Here is a 21,601-nt window from a genome sequence, read left to right as displayed (position 1 = left end):
AAAATGAATTCGCATTGCGCCTGGCCAGCGCTCATCCCGGGGGTCCTGGGTTCGAGTCCCGCAGGCGGACCAAAAAGTTTTCAATGTTCCTGGGTCTTGGATGTGTATTAAAATAAAATTTCAAAAATCTTAAACATATTTTATGTATAATATTATAAAAAATCCAGAAATATATCGATGCAATGAACATTTTAGTTCTAATACGATTCAGCAGATAGCGTTTTATTTTTTACTTTATTGTAACATAGAACTAATCATACTTATTAGTTAGTATGTTTTTGTTTATAGTTTTTAATACGTTAGAATATTATGTTTAATAATATTATCACTTGGTATAATAATAATCAATCTATCTTATCTTATGTAGAACTCCTACTGCATTTCTAATCCATACTATCCATACTAATATTATAAATGCGAAAGTATCTCTGTCTGTCTGTCTGTCTGTCTTGCTTTCACGCCAAAACTACTGAACCGATTGCAATGAAATTTTGTACACAGTTATTCTAGAGTCTGAGAAAGGACATAGGCTACATTTTGATGTGGGAAAATATCTTATTTCCATGAAAATTTCGATGAAAATGAATTCGCATTGCGCGTGGCCAGCGCTCATCCCGGGGGTCCTGGGTTCGAGTCCCGCAGGCGGAACAAAAAGTTTTCAATGTTCCTGGGTCTTGGATGTGTATTAAAATAAAATTTCAAAAATCTTAAACATATTTTATGTATAATATTATAAAAAATCCAGAAATATATCGATGCAATGAACATTTTAGTTCTAATACGATTCAGCAGATAGCGTTTTATTTTTTACTTTATTGTAACATAGAACTAATCATACTTATTAGTTAGTATGTTTTTGTTTATTGTTTTTAATACGTTAGAATATTATGTTTAATAATATTATCACTTGGTATAATAATAATCAATCTATCTTATCTTATAGAACTCCTACTGCATTTCTAATATATGTGACAAGTTGACAACAGAAGGCGCTCTAAAATAAAGGAGTTCGAGTGTACCGTGTTGGCCTACGAGTATATTCCATCCAGAAAATATATCAATGCAATCAACATTTTAATTCTAATATATGAAAACAGATGGCGTTTATTTTTTACTTTATTATTGTAACAGAACTAATCATACCTACTTTACTATATAATATTGTTTTTATTCATAACTAGCTGTTGCCCGTGACATCGTCTGCGTGGACTTTAGTTAATAGTTTATAGCGCGCGGTGTCAACAAAATTTGTGTCAAATTTAAAAACTTTTTAAAACCCTGGTAAGTGGTACCCCTCTTAGGGCCGCGCTACACCGGAATGGCAGCGCTGAAAGTGCTCGCCTCGCATGGCAGCGCCATTCCGGTGTAGCGCGGCCCTTAATTAATCAAAATACCCAAAAACAGCTGTGCAGTGTGCACATAATCTATACTAATATTATAAATGAGAAAGTATCTCTGTCTGTCTGTCAATCTCGCTTTCACGCCAAACGCCAAAAGTATCTCTGTCTGTCTGTCTGTCTGTCAGTCTCGCTTTCACGCCAAACGCCAAAACTTCCGAACCGATTGTAATGAAATTTTGTATACAGATAGTCTAAAGCCTGAGAAAGGACATAGGCTACTTTTTTACTGGAAAAAAGGGTTTTAAGGGGGTGAAAATGCGTAAATTTGTTCAAATTAAGTTAGTTCCAACAATTCATAATAGATGGCGCCGTGCGTCTTCTACATCGCGCTGACGCTTGCTCAAAAGTCTTTCTATAAGACGTGGTATCATCTTTCATTTAAGTTTCGATTTTTTTCGATTGTTATATCTATTCTACGGTATTAAATAACTCAGTACTTTATCTGTGCAGTGACGTAACCTTAAATCTATCAATGATAAATAGTTTATGGGTAAAGTTGTGTAATTGGAGGGCTAAATAAGCTTTAAAATTTGGCATAAAATATAAAGTTTAATATAAAAAAATTAAATACTTATTGTGTGCACACTGCACAGCTGTATTGATTTAAGGGGTACCAGGGTTTTTTTATAAAAGCTTTTGACACCAATTTTGTTGACATCGCGCGCTATAAACTGAAGTCCACGCGGACGAAGTCGCGGGCAACAGCTAGTCTTAAATATATGTATAGTATAAAAGTATTAAATATATTTCCGTTGTCTGGTACCTGTAACACAAGTCCATCAGGTACCTACTTACCACGGGGCCAGACTGACGTGGTATGAAGCGTCCATAGATTTATTTATTAAAAAAAATAAATTATAACAATGAAAGTCTTCTTCAGAACATATTTTTAATTTTTTTTTCCTAAAGCTCTCTAATGGATATTATGCAAAGGTATCTCTGAAGTCTTCCTGTAAGCCGCCTACGTGTGACTGCCGCTTAAGACTTTCAACGGGACATACCACAGTATTCAAAGCCCATTCAGATATAATTAGCACTTAGACGTCAATAAACTCAGTGTCTAGTGCTACACCCACTACGCACTATATCATTAGCCGTTTAATGATAGCTTTTAGCATAATATACATTACCGATACGCAACAAAGTAGCAGTGATTGGAGGAATGTTAGCCACATTGCAGTTCGTTGTGTCGTCGCTCGTCGCAGCTACACCGCTCGGAAAACACCGCGAGAGACGAACCCATCAATGTGACAATATTATATATGTATGTATATTGCATATCCCAAAAAATGCATGGAAGGTCACATTGCAACGCGACGTGACGTGACGAGGTGATATTATATTTTAAATGAGCCATTCACAACGGACTATTTACAACACAAAAATATACACTAATCAGCTTGTTGCTCGCAACTCGCGAGTCGCGTGTTATAATCTACACTACTATTATAAAGAGGAAAGATTTGATTGTTTGTTTGTCTTGAATAGGCTCCCAAACTACTGAACCGATTTGAAAGATTATTTTACCATTGGAATCCTACATTAATTCTGCTGAACATAGGCTACATTTTATTTTGGAAAAAAATAGGGTTCCGTAAGATAATTGGGATTTTCGGACGCAAGGTGTAAAAAATCAACCAGAAATGTTACTTTTTTCGCGTACGCTGCCTAAACTATAAAAGATAGAACCATAAAATGTTCTAAGTAATTGTAGATCTTTTAAATATCTACAAAAAAGTCCGCGACACACTATACCTATCTATGTTGAGTGAGGCACAATAACCATTTTTTTATTAAAAAATCTTGAAATGTTTTTGGACTACATTTAAATGCCTTTATTTTACTCATGGCATTGATTCCTATCAAAATAAATTATTTCATTACTCAGTACAATTAATGTAGATAATATTTGGTCTTCGAATGATTAATAAATGCCTTTATTTTACTCATGGCATTGATTCCTATCAAAATAAATTATTTCATTACTAAGTACAGTTAATGTAGATAATATTTGGTCTTCGAATGATTAAAATTGGACGTTTGGTTTTAATGTTATGGCGAAATTAAAATATTACGATTTCTGCTGCACGTTGCGAATTGGGCGTCGTCAAGGCGCGCCGCGCGGGTGTGCTCGCCCGGAGAGGCCACGTAAATATTAATTATTATTACCTCGATCATGGGAATCGCAGACACAATAGATTTATAATGTCCACCCGTGCGAAGCCGGGGCGGGCCCCTAGTATTGTATTATGTATATTCAGGTGATGAGCGTTCAGCGCTAGTTTGCAACTACATTTTATTCGAGAAAACGTGTGTTAGCATGTGTGTCTTAAAAATGTGTATGTGGTTGTAAATCCGCGTTATCAAAACGCACGTTTAGCACATCTCATCTTAACATACCCTTAAATAGAATTTTCTACGGCTATTCACATATAATGCGAATTGCTAGAAAATTTACTTCTTGGACTATTAGTTTAATCCTTACTAATAATATTAAGCTTGCTGACGCTAGTTGCGGTCTACATACTGACCTCTATTATAATACACTGGACAGGCTATGCCGTACAAAATGACACCTATTTTTTGTACCGATTTGAAGCGCCGCGCCGCGGTGAGCGTACTGTGAACTAATTACATAGAAAATTACAACCGCCATTTGCAAAATAGTAGTTCCAAGTACACTCACTACTGCTTTTACATAGCAATCAGCGCTAATATGGCGACTTTCAAATAGGAACATTTTATATTGATCGCCTGTCCAGTGTATTATATAGAGGTCAGTGGGTCTACATAATATTATTATTATAGTCCCGGTGAACTTTGTATCACTTCTCTCCTAATATAAACCTTCCCTGGACCTCCACGAATATTACAAGATTAAAGTTAGCCAACAAGTCGGTTCAGGCGTTCTCGAGTTTTAACGAAATTAAAAAAAAATAAAAAATCATTTTTATTCATATACATTTTTAAACGACTTCAATAAAGGAGGTTATCAATTCAACGCGTATGTATGTAGGTAATATTTCCAGAACTGAGTTTTCATATAATAGTATGTTAGTCTATATCAGCGTCTGAACAAATGTGCCAAATTTTAAGTGTAAGTAGGTATGTAATATGTATCATGTATGTGTGTTTATATGTATCTATGTATGTTTTTATATTTGTGTTTGCATATCTCTGGAGCTACCAGTTTTATTTCAGTAATTCTTTTTTTGTTGTATTAGGTATTGTTCAACTTAGGGAATAGTGCAAGTTTAATCAAAATCGGTTCGGTAGTTTTGGAGAGTTTTAATTCTCAATCACCTACAATTTTGAAGTCGGTATCATCTTTTTAATAAAATACAGTTATATTATGTCACCTTAGTATGATGACTGTATGTAATAAAACAGCGATTGTAATTCTTGATACCAAGTACACGCAAACAGGCACCTTTACAAAGCATTCAGACTACGCGATAATCTGCAATTTGTCTAAATTACAAACAACTATCTTCTGGGCACATCAAATTTATTGTCCAGCATAAAATACCTTTATTCAATTCAATTTATACGTTTTATGTGTTCGACAATATTATAAATTGCGATAATATTATCTCTTTTACTCAATAGTTATCGAAATTAATGTATACTAATCTGAATACTATTTATCGTTATTAATACTCCTAGTTAGCCACTTTGCCGCGCCATCATACTAAATGGAGTTGGTACCTAATAGTTCATAATCGAAGTAAAAAGATTAAGATAATGGTTAATATCATTGGAACGTGCTAGCTGGCTATAAAATAAAGTTCACGACAAAATATATTATTTTATGTTTTTTTTGGCATTGAAGAGTACAGGCTACAACTGTAGAATTGTAAGTTTTACAATGATGATAAAATCTGCTTATGTCGGCTTTGCATGGCGATCCGAAGGGCTATATATTTATAAAAAAAATATACTTTAACAGAATTGGTTACAAAATAGTTTTTCATGCAAGGCAACTACTCTTTTTTTGGGTTCCGTACCCAAGGGGTAAAAACGGGACCCTATTACTGAGACTTCGATGTCTGTCTGTCTGTCACCAGGCTGTATCTCAAGAACGGCTATAGCTAGAATTCTGAAATTTTCACAGAATGTTTATATTCTGTTGCCGCTATAGCAACAAAATATACTAAAAATAAAAGAAAATAAATATTTAAGGGGGCTCCCATACTACAAACGTAATTTTTTAGCTATTTTTGCTCGATATCAATAATGGCTATACCTAGGAACTTGAAATTTTTACAAAAACATTTGTAGCCCCCCTTAAATATTTATTTTATTTTAATATTATTATTTATTATCAATTATTAGAAAATTTACCGTGACTCAAAGTATCTCTATACCGTATTTCAGCATAATCGGTTTAGTGGTTTGGGCGTGAAGAGGTAACAGACAGACAGACACACTTTCGCATTTATAATATTATTGTGGATAAAAGGCCGGCAACGCACCTGCAGGTCTTCTGATGTTGCGAGTGTCCATGGGCGACTGTAGTTGCTTACCATCAGGTGACCCGTTTGCTCGTTTGCCCCCTTATTTTATATTAAAAAAAACATATTTTACGCATTTTGTTAGAAAATTTTTCATATTACATTCTTTCGATAATCACTTTCAAACTCCCCGGCAGGCGTTTTAAAAAATAAACTCGATATAAGTGCACGAGATAAGAATATTAAAAGGTTAGATTGCGTTTAATATCATTAATAGTGTGCAAACAGGTTGAGAGGTACTTAAGATGAGTCATACGTAAGTAGCCCTTACCGCTTATCTGAGGATAAGTAAGTGTAAGTGCCTCAGTAGTTTATTTTGGTCATTTAATTTATAAGTTTAAAAAATGATATTTTGCAGTGTACGAGATGTGAAAGGGGATATTCTGGTATTTATATCAAACATTATTATTGCCTTTTAGATGGATCCTATTGAACAGCAAAATAGTAGTCATAGTTAAAATGATGCCAATTTTATACAGTCTTCAGGCTTAGCACAACAACATTAGAAACGGGAAAGAATAGACGTACTGATAGGATAGATTTTAGTGACAAAATGGCGGATTACCTTTATCAATCTGTCACTTTGTCTATTCGTAGAAAGAAACCGTTTCTATGGTGACCAATGACCATGCTACACCTGCGGGCTACGGGGCTGAAATGGTCGCTTTGGAGAATCATAATATTATAATTCATTTTTTAAAATCGCAAAATGGTCATTCTGCCTCTATTATCTAGTAATTCGTTATCGTACTAATTTGACATTCCTCAATTTGACAGTTTGGACAATTCATTTGCTGAATTGATTGAGAAGAATTGCTAATTAATGTGAACATTTTGCAGCTGATATTAAGTTTGAGTAAAATTAAGGCGACAAAATTATGGATACGTTTCGTTCTACCAGCGTTACTGGAAAAAGCTAGTAATTAAAAATAGACCCTAGGTCTATGATGTCAGCTTCCAGTCGTGACTTCCTGATGTCGCCGGATGTCAGTCCAGACGTGTCGGAGTCATGTGCTGCATCAGCAATAGTCATAAGAAAGGATTATATTGTTTAACTAGATGACGTCCGCAACTCCGGTGCGTTATCGTGCGGGAATCCTACATTTTTAGGATAAAAAGTTTCCTATGTGTTTTCCCGGGAACCCAAGTGTTTCTATACCAAATTTTAGCTAAATCAGTTAAGCGGTTTTGCCGTGAAGAGATAACAGACAGACAGACAGATACACTTTCACATGTATGGATATACCTAGGTACTTAGGATTTTTTTAATTAATCAAATCATGTATCGAGGACATTTATTTTACGACGATTTTTAAAATCACCGTGCCAGTCGCCACAGAATAAAATTCTAACTCTTGTAATAAAAAATATGTTCCCTTGCTTCTTATGTAGTTTACTCAACAATTTCTATCGCTTTCTTTAATATGCGCGTTGTACCATGCATCCATGTACCGATTCTTATTTTTAAATTTTTTAAACTTAAGTTATCTTCGACTATATTACTTAAAACGACTGATTGTAGAACTAGAGCTCAACTTATCATATTATTCGTATTCTAACCAATTTCCATCCAATACTATCAATAGAGACGAAATATAGCCTGAATCAATTCAAACCTTCACAGATTAGAAACACTTAGTTGTCCAACTTTATCTAAAAAGCTCTGATAACGGTTTGTACTTTATGGAATACTCTCCTTTCTATTTCTTATCTATTATCTGATTTATAAATAATATTACGAAAACCTTTCTATTAGCGATTAAATTATGGCAATCGACAATGGATGGTAACTATACTCTCACATTCAGCATGTCTGTTTCTGTAATATCATAGAGAAAAAGCATTACAAGCAGCTTTTTAGCAAAGCAAGTACTGCTAAAAAGTGGTAACAATTTCCAAAGTCAGGATATTATGGCACAAGATTTGAAGAAAATGTCAGCAATATTTATGTCAATGTCATTAATATATTATATTTTGTCAAAGCTATAGTCTCAAACGCAGTTTGACCATGCAAAGCATGGTAAGTTAAGTATATCTCGATCAATGATATTCTATGTTACTAACGCAATGAGTTTCTAAAATTCTAGAGTAGCAATGTCTTACAAAAGATTCTCAGAAATGCGTAACCACTTTTTTGTTCAAAAGACAATGTCAAGTCATATATTCGTTATGTCATTATGTATGTGAGATATGCCTGCAGGCATCTTCGAAGTGGCAACGCGTTGCTACCGTAAACTTCCAATCTAGTTACGTTAGTACAATGATATTCTATGTTACTAACGTAACTAGATTGGAAGTTTACGGTAGCAACGCGTTGCCACTTCGAAGATGCCTGCAGGCATATCTCACATACATAATGACATAACGAATATATGACTTGACATTGTCTTTTGAACAAAAAAGTGGTTACGCATTTCTGAGAATCTTTTGTAAGACATTGCTACTCTAGTATTTTAGAAACTCATTGATCTCGATACTCTCAACATATTACCTTAACTCTACGAATAATAAAAACTAAGGAAGAGTAACTGTGTCAAAAAATCTGTCCACGAGTCTATAAAATGTGACCCGAATGCATGCATACTTTATGCATGTATTCAGTACACAATTTTGTGTAATTATATAGAAATGACAATAATTAATGTCAACGGCTTTATATTTCGTAAATTTGAGTGTTAGTGTTTCGTTGCTATAGGAACCAAATTCAAAACGGTTGAAGTATATAATATTTCAATGGATTTTATCAAACTCTCAATAACTTAAGACCATTATTACATATTTTATAAGATACAAAAGAATATTATTATCTCTTCCAACAACTTGATAAAGTCGTTATAATGAATTTAAAAGTTAAATGTTTTTATTCCACGTGTCCGAAACAATTAATATTATAATACCAATATTTACATTAAGACACAACCATTAATATGTAAAAATGGTAATGCCAACAAGAAATCAACATTAAATTCACTGGTAAATATGTAAATAAATACAGATGTAAGTAAATACTATTTATGCGTTGCGTGTCTAGCGTTAGAGATCAATGGTCTTTTTAGGGTTGTCACTTGCTGGGTCTAAAATTAAAAAATGGACAGACACACAGCTAATATTGATATTTATTCCGATGTTTTAAATACTTGACCGGTTCAATGTGTGATAACAATAAAAAAAAATCTATAAACAATATATTATATAATATCTACACTAATATTATTTATTATTATTATTATTATTATTATTATTTATTTATATTATTTATTACTTATTTATTTTTTATTATTATTATAATAAAGAGGAAAACTTTGTTTGTATAATAATTGTAATGAATAGGCTCAAAAACTACTCCAGTGGTGCGTCAGGTTAATGTGACCGTGTTGTACTGTATATGTTTTAAATTGTAATTTTCCATCTTTTTAGTAAAAGATGGCCCCGTGCGAGTTTCTTACGCTGGTTCTTCTCGCCGGGTTAGTTCCCGAACCGGTGGTAGGCACCGTAGTATCGACGTTCGGTAAAGTTTTTGTAAAAAAATTACTCCGAATAAAAATATTTTTGATTTTGATTTTTGATTTTTACTGGAGCGATTTTTAAAATTCTTTCACCATTCGAAAACTACATTATTCACGAGTAACATAGGCTAAATTTTATTTAGGAAAAAACAGGTTTCCGTAAGATATTTGGGATTTTCGGAGACAAGGTGTAAAACATCGACCAGAAAAGTTACTTATTTTGCATACGCCGCCTAAACTATAAAAGGTAGAACCATAAAATATTCTAATTAATTGTAGATCCTATAGATATCTACAAAAAAGTCCGCGACACACTATACCTATCTATGTCGAGTGAGGCACAACAACAATTTTTTGATTTAAAAAATCTTGAATTTTTTTGGACTGCATTTAAACGCGTTATTTTACTCATGCTATTAATCCTTATCAAAATAAATTATTTAATCACTAGGTACAGTTTATGTAGATAATATTTTGTCTTAGAATGACTAAAATTGGACGTTTGATTTTGAAGTTATGGCGCAATTAAAATATTATGTATTACGATTTCTACTGCAGGACCCGTTTCAAAGTGGGCGTCATCAAGGGGAGTTTAGATCTATTTGTTCTTTTCGGAGCTTAGAATATTACACGCTATTAACATTTTCTTAAATATTTGAAAATGCCTATAGCCAGGTCGGACGACCATGGCGCCATACTTATGTAATAGTCACTTCAATAATATTTTATTATATGGGCAAAACAACGTTTGCCGGGACAGCTAGTAATATATATTTTAAAATCAGGAAAACCCCCAGCTTAACAATAAAAAAGTTAAGGAGGCTAGAAAGTTTGCCTAAGCATTTTAATTTTTAGGCTATAGCACTCGCTAGCATCCATAGTCGACAAGTTAAAAATGGTACAAAATAGAGATACTGCTCTTAAAATTATGTGCGATAGCTCATTGGATCCGGAATGACGCCTAGAAAAATGTGCCAAAAGCGTGTATTAATTGTTGTAAGCTCTATTTTGTACCATTTTTAACTTGTCGAGTAGACTACCAGATATAAGACAGCCTGAGACTAAAATCCTTAATTTTTTTCTCTTCCTTATAAAAAGTGGAATTATTGTGATTTGTGAAATTAAGCATACCGACAGGCTGACCGAAATTTTACTTGCCCATCCGACGCATGGATTATTTTGTCAGACAGTCATGCATCAGTCTGCTTTATCGTATTCAAACTTGGAAACAGTATTTTTGCAACTTTGGAATCTAACACACAAACTCCGACTCAAGAGCTCTCCGACTCTCTAAACGATCACGTCTCTAGTGCTAGTGAGGTAGAGATAGCCTAAAAGCTTTTACCTGGCAACCCTATTTGGTAGCCTCCATAAGTCTTGTATGGGCGATTATTCACGATGGACCTATGACCATTTTCAATTGCCGTCCCCGTCATAACGGCAGGTTTGGCGTTGATATATATAAAATATAGAAACACAATCGTAAATATATAAATAATATGTTCAGAATTTATTTAATATCGCTATAACAATTGAATTTAAAAACGGGAGAGCCATACTTCAGAACAGGCCAGCTCAGTAAAAACAAGACCTTTGCATCCATTGCGGATAATTTATTCAGTATTTTTAAGACGAAGTAACCACTCTTCAAATACTGTAGTGCCTGGGGCAAGATTTTAAATTTCCGTATGGTGCCCAAGCATGGTCGGCTTAGTCCATAGGAATGATGGCTCACTGGCCTCACAGAAAATTAAGCAGCGCAACATAGCTGATGTTCCACTGATGAATGCAATTACTAGCTGATATATTATGTAGATTTTAGAATTGGCACTTGTTTGCGATAAAGCTTTTCTATCAATCATAAATTATGATATGAAGAAACAAGGTTCTTTATATGAGCTGATCTTATGGGGGTTCACGTAAATGCCCCAATCAAATACATTTTAATTATAAAATTTTATGAAACAAAAATATGTCCGCTCTATAGTTTGAATTGAAATAACTAAAAGTATACGAGTATGTGACATAAAACTGTTCGTTACAGACCATTATGCCACAACATGTCAATAAACATTTGATCGTCCGTCTATAAAATCGTAGTCAATTAAACATTATTATTTACATCTTACAAATAGTACATGTTTATTGCACTATAAAATTTGTGTCCCTTGATCTTTAGATATAGATTTAAAATGTTGAATTTTGATTATATATTTTTTTTTAACGGTGTTTGTTGATTGGTTAATATTATTAAGTTAGCAAATCGAAAGAGCTAGAAAAACTTCAGAAATCAAGACACTTTTCAATCCACCCCTAAAGTTTTAAGGGGCAGATTGAAAAGTTTTTTCAATGTATATACTTAATATTATTATAAAGCGGAAGAGTTTGTTTGTTTGTTTAAACGCACTAATCTCAGGAACTACTGGTCCTATTTAAAAAAATTCTTTCATTGTTATATAGTCCATTTATCGAGGAAGGCTATAGGCTATATTTTATCACGCTACGACTTATAGAAGCGAAGAAATAGAGGAAAATGTAAAAAAAACGGAAGGAAATTATTTAAAAGGGCTTATTCGAACGCGCTAATCTCAGGAAGTAGTCCGAACGATTTGAAAAATAATTTTTAGTGTTAGATAGTCCATTTATCTATATTTTATCACGCTTAGACTAATAGGAGCGAAGAAATAGAGGAAAATGTGGAACAAACGGGGGAAGTTATTTGAAAGGGCTTATCTCACGAACTACTGGAGCAATTTTTCTGTTATTTGGTACAAATAAGAAATAGACCCTGTGAAGGATATAGGCTATTGTGGACTAATGTCTGTGAAATATCTAATTTACGCGGGCGAAGCCGCACGGGACGTCTAGTACTGAAAATATCTATTTTTTATTTGTCATCGACGTGGTTGCAAGTGTATGCTGTTTGATAGCTAATAAACAGCTTGTAAGGCTTTCCACGATTGTGAAATATTGGAATGCTGGGCCAGCACTCGGCACTAAACACGCATGTGATGGCTGAACATAAAACTGGCCACTTAGACAAATTGCATTCAGTTTCGATAGCGAAGTTGGAAATAAAATTACAAATTAATTGGTATTTGACATAACGCAAGTGCCATGTCAGTTATGTTTTTTCGTCAAATTCTACACTTTTCGATTTGTAACTTGGTTCTTCAAAGTTAGGCACGAGACGTAATTAAATATTTTTAAACCTAGGATTCTAAACATCGAAATGTTCCACGAAAATGTCGTACTGTAATGTTGAAATGGCCCCAAATAATTATTAATGTTGAAGTGAAAACCGAGCCCCACAAAAATCAAATTATTTTCTAAGGCTTTTTAGAACTTATATCTTTATATCCTTTTTGCTCTTTAGTGCTCATTTGTGATAATACCTATAGTTTGTGTGGGTTTAGGTCTTTAGGTCCACAATAAAACCTGGGTGGTGCTGTTATAATAAGTGGTCATAAAACGGCTATTGGTTACCCAACACTTTATATGGCGATCTCAGGCTTTATGCTGATATAAAGCGATTGTTTTAAAATAGCACCTTGAAGTAATAAAATCAGAGAGATCCAGATTTTTTAGACTTTGTATTGTTTTTATTGCGGAAGAAGAACGTTTTGATTTACAGCTTATAGCTTACAATTGTTTAGAATCTAGACAATTGTAAGCTAATATAACATAAATTAATCAACATCTAGACTGGATGTTGATTAGTTTATGGCATTGAACACATATATTTTCCTGGATACAATGTACCCAAGCAGCAAAACAGTCGAATAAGGATTTTTTACTCAGCCTTTAATCGTATAAGAGCCGGGTAACCGTTCATAAAGCACCCATTTATCGTATAATAGCGGTTATCTCGACTATTTGGCAATATTTGCTAATGTGTGCTTTAAGGACGTCGAATAAACGTTTACAGCACTATGTTTTAGCCTTGTTACTCCACCTTTTAGCAGATGCTGAATTAATATGGCTAAAATACTCGTTATTTGATCGTTTGATCTATAACAGTCGTATAATAGCTGTAGAATTGATGATTCGCTGAATTGGGTGCTTTTATACAGCCATTACTCAGCTATCTTTTATGTTTCTATAAAAGCTCTATAAACGCAATCGAATTGCTTATGGCAACATTGCTGCTGTTACTGCACGCTTATAGACTAACTCTTATAGTAGAATTAAAAACGTTCGTATAGGTGTTGTAGTGTAATTAAGAGCTGTTATACGATATTTACGAAGCGAACCCTAAATCCTGTTATCATGGCGACACCTTGTGCTATAAATGTGGTGACCAGCACTCTTACTCGACTTTTAATGGAATAAGTTAGCTGTAACTGCAACTAGATTATATTATATAAATTAGTCTTCAAATTTAAGAAAATAGGCATTATATAAATTAGTCTTCAAATTTAAGAAAATAGGCAGCGCATGAATGTTTATGTAAAAATGCCTTTGGGTTTATCAATAAAGCTTGTTGCGCATGATGTTTTGGAGTAGCTACACGAACAGTAAAAATAATCACATATTGATTTCTCAAAAACTTGATAATATAAATAAGGATTGAGATGTAGTTTAATAACTATAATTGTTTTACAATAAATTTATGTAGCACACAAGCTCGCACTCTTTACAGCACTAATTTGTCGAGTAAAAGCATTCTATTTGCTGTTATAGAACTAAAAAGGAGAATAAAAGCAATTCGTCTGCTATTATAGCACACTTTATCTGTATAATAGCAAATCAATTGCGTTTATTGAACTTAATATCCTATATACGCATTTTGGTTGCTCTTAAAACACACTTAGTGTTTTCTACCACTTTTACTCAAATCTTACAGCATCTTTTTGTTGCTTACTCAGCGCTAATTCCACTTTAATAGGACTTTAGTCTGAATAATTTGCACCTTTTTCGCGTCGAGTAAACGTTTACAGCACTTTTACTCGACTGTTTTAAGAACTTTTATAGAACTTAAAGCGAAAACAAGAACGTGCTCTCGACCATTATAGCACGTCCATTTGCTGCTTGGGTATCTACTGTGTACTGCAGAGACTCAAAGTATTTTCACATAAAATATCATTAAAATTATTTTGAGGCTTTGAGCGTAAAGTGTTAGAAGTATGTAATATAATATAGTAACTATATTTAGTAATCTACGGACCTAAAATAGTCACATTTTGCAATTCCTCTCAAATCAATTTAGAAAATGAATTATCAAAACTGTTAAACTGACGAATGTCAAATTATTACGAATCACTAAACATGAAGTGCAAGCAGAGTGACCATTTTGCGATTAAAAAAATGTAATATAATATTATTATGATTCTCCAAAGCGACCATTTTAGCCCCGCAGAGTCTTGTCGCAAACGTATAGAGGCTGCATTTCAGGTCCCTATTTATTAGAAAACGTTGATTCTAAGATCGAAGCGAACCGAAGACAATCGCATAGAATTTAAAGACATTAACCCTAAAACGATAACCCTAAGGTTTAGGCTAAGGTTTCTAAATAATTGAAAATTCCACGTATTTAGTACGCGGCAATTACTTTTATCTGGTGGAAAGCTATCGGTGGGCCTCTGACCTCAGGCCAGGGGCCACAATGGGCCGCAACAGGCCGCAACGGGCCACGGGTCGGCGCGGGGCATTAATGGGATATTAATGAAGGCTCCACGATTTATGGTGCAGGTGTAGGAAGTATGATAGTTGATTATTATCGTAAATCAATGGAACTGGGCTATGAAATAGCTACCGCTATGGTATATGTCTTAAGGGCCTTCCCCTACGGAGATTCCGTAATTTACCGTATTTAGAGCCTTATAAACTCGTAATATGAAAGCTACAAAGTTATAATAAAAATACTGCAATAATCTTCAGTATATCAACATTCCTTTCCCCCTTTTAATTTTTCTATTTTTATTTATTATACTCATGATATTAGCTTCTAAAGTAATATCAATTTATTAAAATTGAAGCATACTTTCAGCATCTCCCTAATTTTTACAAATTACGTTTATTTGAAACACACGACAATAGATAGAAAATCTATATATTAATACGTGAGCCAAAAACGTTGTGTCCCTTTTGACGAAAAATTGGGAAACGTAGGTGAATGAAATTTTGCACAGTTATCTTATATCTTTAAACGAGCAATTCTTGTATATATATATAATTGGAATCTCGGAATCGGCTCCAACGATTTTCATGAAATTTTGTATATAGGGGGTTTCGGGGGCGATAAATCGATCTAGCTAGGAATCATTCTCAGAAAATGTCTTTTTATTCGTGTTTTATCGATGATCGATAAACTGAAAAATATGACTCTTCCTGACATCTATTAGCGAATAATAATACTATTATGTGAGCAACTAATTGTTTTAACGACCAGCAGATGGCGTTATTAAGTAACACGAAGTCAATGAGTGTTTGCTATACCGAGCAAAGCTCGGTCATCCAGGTACTAGTTTATAATATGGTGAAGGAGTGCATCGAGCTAATATTATTTTGAAATTATGCTTTTATCATACATTTTTTAACAAATAAAACATTACACACACTACAACACACACACTAGGAAAATGACAAATTTTTGAGTGACAAGCCTATACTAATTCTGTCTACTCTGCCTATACATACGAATTATACTCTTTTATGGTTGAAGTCTGTTGGCAAGAAGGTGACATATTGAAAATGGATATTGTTTTTTTATTGAAACTTAGATACTATTAGACCAGTACTCACGACCAGTCTGAGATCAGCTGAGTCCCAGAGACAAGAGTTGAAAAAATATAGGTACTAGTCCTAATGTCGTTGAAACTAAGGTCGAATTTCGACCATTGGGCGATCTCTAGTTTCATTAACTACTTATTCCCCGTTTTAATTTTTTTTAGATCAATTTTGAACTAAGATAAGTAAAAAAAATTGGATTTTTGTGCGATCTTGGCAACGTGTCAAATGTATGGTCAAGGTCGTTTGCTCGGGGGATGGCCTTAATAAGAGATATAATTAACTTATTTTGCTCCTTTTGGTAAGTCGAGTCTGCGATGATGGAGGACTCTGTACCACTACAATTTAATAATAAACATCAGAAACAGTCCTCTTACTTCCAAGCGGCTATAAGGTTTGCAAATAACAGAACCGAGAATTTTATTCTAGACATTATCGAAACTCGAATCAACTCGATCTCAGTTTTGGATTTGGTACTCCCTTCATCTATACAACAGCATCTGATCCAATGATGATGATGAGCAATTTGTAATAAGAAATAATGTCGAAAAAAAATCTCTCGGAAATCAGGTCCAAGACCCAAGTAGTCTCTTTACTCGTATTACCCCGGACCAAAAAAAAATCTAGTTCTTACCCCTATTGAAACAATAATAACTTATGGCAACTACTTAAATAAAAGTATGTGGTTAAAGTCTCAATAAACCTCCAAAGTTAGTCAATAAAAAATGAAAAAATGTTTCAATACAAATACCTTTTCATTTCTTAGCCTATAATAACATATCATGCTGATAAGTGCATTAGCATAGAAATGCAAAAAGGCTTAAAAGGTCCGTGAACACAAGCATAATGCCGATAGCGTAATAGCTCGTATTATCTCCACCTGTCGCCCACGTCAATCAATATGCTGCAAATAAAACGCATCGTTTAAGGGTTTCAATTCATAAAAGCTTTCGACAGTTTGTCTGTGATGTGAAGAACAACTTATAAGGAATGCTTATTTCATGCAAACTATTGTAATTTGTATATTTATCAATTATCAGATTGCAATTGTAATGTTTGCGATTTTTTGGCGTTGCCCCACCATTTGAAAAGGTCGTTCCCTACAGGCCAATATTATATATGTATAGTGAGGCCTGATCACACGACGACCAGGCTGCACTTGGTTCGTGTATTTCCGCGATCAAATCCAACCGGATCGATTTCGGATGTAGATGTTACTGTGGCTTGTAGGTATCAATGATAATAAAGTAACTGATTCGATTTTGCTGAAATTTATCATGGAGATGCTTTCAGTCCTGGAAAAGGACAAATAATACTTTTCATCCCGGAAGAATGTTTGGTTCTCGTACGATTAACGAATCCCTGCGCAAAGAAGTTAAGAGCGTCATCTAGTTGATTATAATTAATATTTTTGCAGTCCTAGTCCGGAGGCAGCAACAGTACTGCTGATTTTAACGGGCAATAGGACCTTAGGGCGGTGGCACGGTCACGACTCATATGACATTGATGCGATCCGCCAGCAATTATCACAGGGAGCTCCAGGCAGGGACGTATTGACGGCGTATCGGCTATAATTAAAATGATTGCAGGATATAGAATAAAATTAGACGGTACTATTTGAAAATACATGAAAACTTGCGGTGCGAAAATGCGGTTAAAATTAATATTTCTTTTAGTTTTATATTAATTCTCTGAGTGCCAAGTTTAGAAGATACTGTCGTAGTTAAGTAACTTAGGGGCTGTTTCACCACTTCCTGATAAGTGCTGGATAGGCATATCTTCAGGCTATCATCAGTATCTTCTAAACTTGGCGCTCACTTGGTACTTGGCAATATTATATTTTAAATCTAACATAATATATTATGTACTTACCTAATTGATTTCTCAGCAACGACGTAAAGAAACCGAACATATTTAAGTTCTTTAATAGTTCTCCCTATTTTCTCTTTCAAGTGCATAACTAAAGTTAGCAGTAAATAAACCAAAATGTAATTAGAAAACTTACATCAAATCATACTACGAGTACGTTTGAGTGGAAACCATCCCTATTTTTATTATATTCTCCAACTAACACAAGATTTCAGCTCGTTATTAATTGTTGGACAATGGACCGAAATACCGTGAAGGGTACAATATTCAAATGACCTCAAATTACTGTAAACTCGTTCCGACCCCACGCGATTATAACTCAATAATTCTTTAAGGTGGACCTTCGATTATCCGGACATATTTGGACACTTTAGACCGCTCTTACCGCTAAGATTAAGGTCAAGATCATGATTGGGATGCGTTTTTAATAAATATACCGTACCTACTTAAGTAACTCACAGACGCACATATCAACTGAGCGTGTTCTAAAATTAAATAATATTCGGCACTTAACTGAGCTGTGATGTTAAACAGTTACAAGGCTGTTTATTGTGTAGTCAAACTTTGACTTATACTCGCTATACAAGTCTACATCTTTTTGTTTCTTTCATTGCGATTAACAAACAGGAATCTATAAAAAGTCTTGTAGGGAATAAACAGGTTACTTACCCTAAAAATTCTCGCGTGGTCGTTCGGATAATCGACGATCCACTGTAAAATAATTTGCCTCGACTACCTATCATTATCTGTGGCCGTAAATCTTGGCCGAGTCAAATTATTCCCATTTCACACCGAATAACTTTACGGGAGCGCACGCGCAACTGCGATTACGCACCGCCAGCGCGCATGCCAAAAGTGGCCGCTACGGTTCTAAATTCAAATTAACCTTTTTTTATGCGACCTGGACATTGCCAGCACGCTTTCAGCTCCAAATTTGATTTGAGAGACCCCTCTGTTCCAAATTTAAATGTTCCATTTTGACAAGTCACGTTTTGAATTTTGAATTTTAGTACCCCATTACCCATAGATGGTTCAATTTTTATGTTATCCAATTTTTTAACATCGTTATTAACCTTTCGCTTTAAAATAGGGAGCAAACCAAAAACAATTAATTACCAGACAATAGCATCAATTTTTTTCAATAACGCGCCGTAAAAGCGCTACTGTCATGTAGTTAATTTTTAATCAATGTAAAAAACTTGTGTCTTGAGTATCTATTATGGCAGCTGAACGCAATTCGTCACGCGAAGCAAGATGCTATTCATTAAATTATGACCCATGAAAATGAATTTCTTAATCAGAATATTATGGAACATTCCTGGTTAGTAGTTAGCCAGAGCCGATGAATTATTTAGAATTATAATTTTATTATTCCCTGGCATTTATCCATTATTTACATATTATAATTCACAATTACTTTAATGATCGCCTGTCCACAATACTTCCTCGTCGGTATAATACGATCGATATGCTAATTTCGTGGCTGACGTCTATTTACCTTATCAAAACCTTGTCCGTCATTACAGGGCACATAGGGCCACCGAGCTAGCCATCTGCCCGTCGATAACAATATTAAACTACGATTATGTCTTTATCTGAATCTATAATTATGCGTCCGCCATGTTTGAACAACGGTATAATTATGTTTATTATACCCTTAACTAACTTTTACACGATGCAAAAACGTTTACATGTTGTTTAACGAAACAAGAAAGTGCCAACAGGTGACGACAAAATATTATTAAGTATAATAAAAATAACTGAATATCGCTTTTGTGTGTATTTAAAAGCGAAGTTCATAACTACAGGTGTGTTAAATTGGAACACTAATAAATTATTTATTTTAACTCTTGTATAACGTAGGTAGGTAGTAACTACTTGCCAATTACCTAAACTTGACATGTAGGTTTTTTGTTTAATGTCAATGCAATGTAACACGCAGAAAATAAAATAGCTCCTGCTTCCATAGAATGTCCTTAGAACGAGATGCCTATAAAGTTAACTTCTATATGTTACAAGCTGCAATATCATTTCTAATTTTTACCAGTAAGCTCTACCCAAGACCACAGACCACACCTAAAAATTTCGGTACTTCTGTTTTTAAATTTGTGTCTTGTGTAAAAAAAATAATTACGCGGTGATGGCGCTTGGCACATGTCAAATTGATAAACACGGCCGACGCAACGGGGAAGATTTTTGCCATTTTTCTCCGCTAGGTGTCGCGATTCCTATGATCCGCTATGCCTATCTGTGCATCGTTACATTTGAGATCTTTTTGACGTTTTTATAATAAATCTAATAAAAATGACAAAGTGTACAGTGCCGGGATGCAAGGAAAATGGTTATCTTTTGTTCCCAAAAGATAAAAATAGGAAAAGGTTGTGGGCTAAAGCAATAAAACGGCCAGAATTGGCGAAATCGCAATCTTCATATTTACGATTTTGTGGACATCATTTTACAGAAAATTATTATAAAACTTATCTTCTAATTCTTTTGTATGGTAAATTTTGTGCTTTCAGAGGTGAGGAAGAATATTTTTTCTTCGGGCGATGAAAACTCTATAGCTTTTGAGTGGACACTTCCTCTAATACTACAGTTTTATGTTCAATCATATCAACTGTACCAAACAACACAGTAGCAACATGCTTGCAATGTGAATTAACTCCAGATCCGGCTGTTCATTCACAATTAGTCTCTTCTAATATACAATTTTTGTATAATTTAATATTAACCTCATACTGAGTTTTTTTCATTGCTGCTTTACAAAAACCTTTTATATATTATGTAAAATCATTTATCGAGACAGCTCTTAATATAAGAAGGTATCTATTCTCGTATAAACTTTTCCCCTTTATTAATGATTGACTGCATCTGAAAGAATTAAAATTAAGTAAGTAGAGTAACACAGCAAACTTTTTTCCTGTTTATGAAAAATGATCTTTTATAGGCACAAAAAGTTTATTAAATGAATTAATATACTCACTCTCCAAAATACTCTTGTATTTGATGTTTATTTAATGGTGGCAATGGGATATTGCTGTTTATATCTTTATAATAATCGTCTTTTGGTATGACCATAACTTCGGTTTGTACTGGTTCTGAGGGACATGATTTATCAGTGAAGTTAAAATTTCTATCATACGCTTCTTAAACCTACAAAAGCAGAAGATAGCTTAGAACTTGTTTTTCACAAACAATAATAAACGAAGTGAATAAAGGTTCATAGAATTATGGTCAAGAGTTTAATGTTAATCAGTAAAAACATTCACCAAGAAAATATAAAGTACTGTAGTAATTTATTTACTTTTATTTACTAACCTCTCTACAAGGTCTGCCTTTCTTCCACTACAGGAAGCACCCCTCTTCTTTAATTCTTCTTTGAGCTGATTTAATTTCCAGGTACAATACATTGCACAGGTAAACATCAGACAGGTAAACGTGGCACAGGTAAACGTTATACAAAAATATTTCGTATGAACCGCTCCAAACCATAGGATGTAAATAGATCATACGCGTGGCGCCCTCTGACTATAAAATCTTCCCCACTACCCTGCACCTGTGCTTTCAGTTTTATCTTATGAAA

The 21,601-nt window shown here is 34.1% G+C and overlaps 1 long non-coding RNA gene across 1 annotated transcript; it reads right to left on the bottom strand.

The window, feature by feature from the left end:
* Nucleotides 1–4,817: 4,817 nt before the first annotated feature.
* On the bottom strand, nt 4,818–20,320 carry LOC121738982. The gene is made up of 3 exons (XR_006037375.1): nt 20,204–20,320; nt 8,151–8,157; nt 4,818–4,830 (listed from the first exon to the last, which is right to left on the bottom strand). It is a non-coding gene; the product is annotated as an uncharacterized LOC121738982 (long non-coding RNA).
* Between the last annotated feature and the right edge of the window lie 1,281 nt (nt 20,321–21,601).

This window comes from Aricia agestis, chromosome Z, assembly GCF_905147365.1.
Source record: "Aricia agestis chromosome Z, ilAriAges1.1, whole genome shotgun sequence".
Taxonomy (NCBI): Eukaryota; Metazoa; Arthropoda; class Insecta; order Lepidoptera; family Lycaenidae; genus Aricia; species Aricia agestis.
Note: the sequence above shows the minus strand (reverse complement) of the source record. Positions and strands in the feature narration are given on the sequence as shown.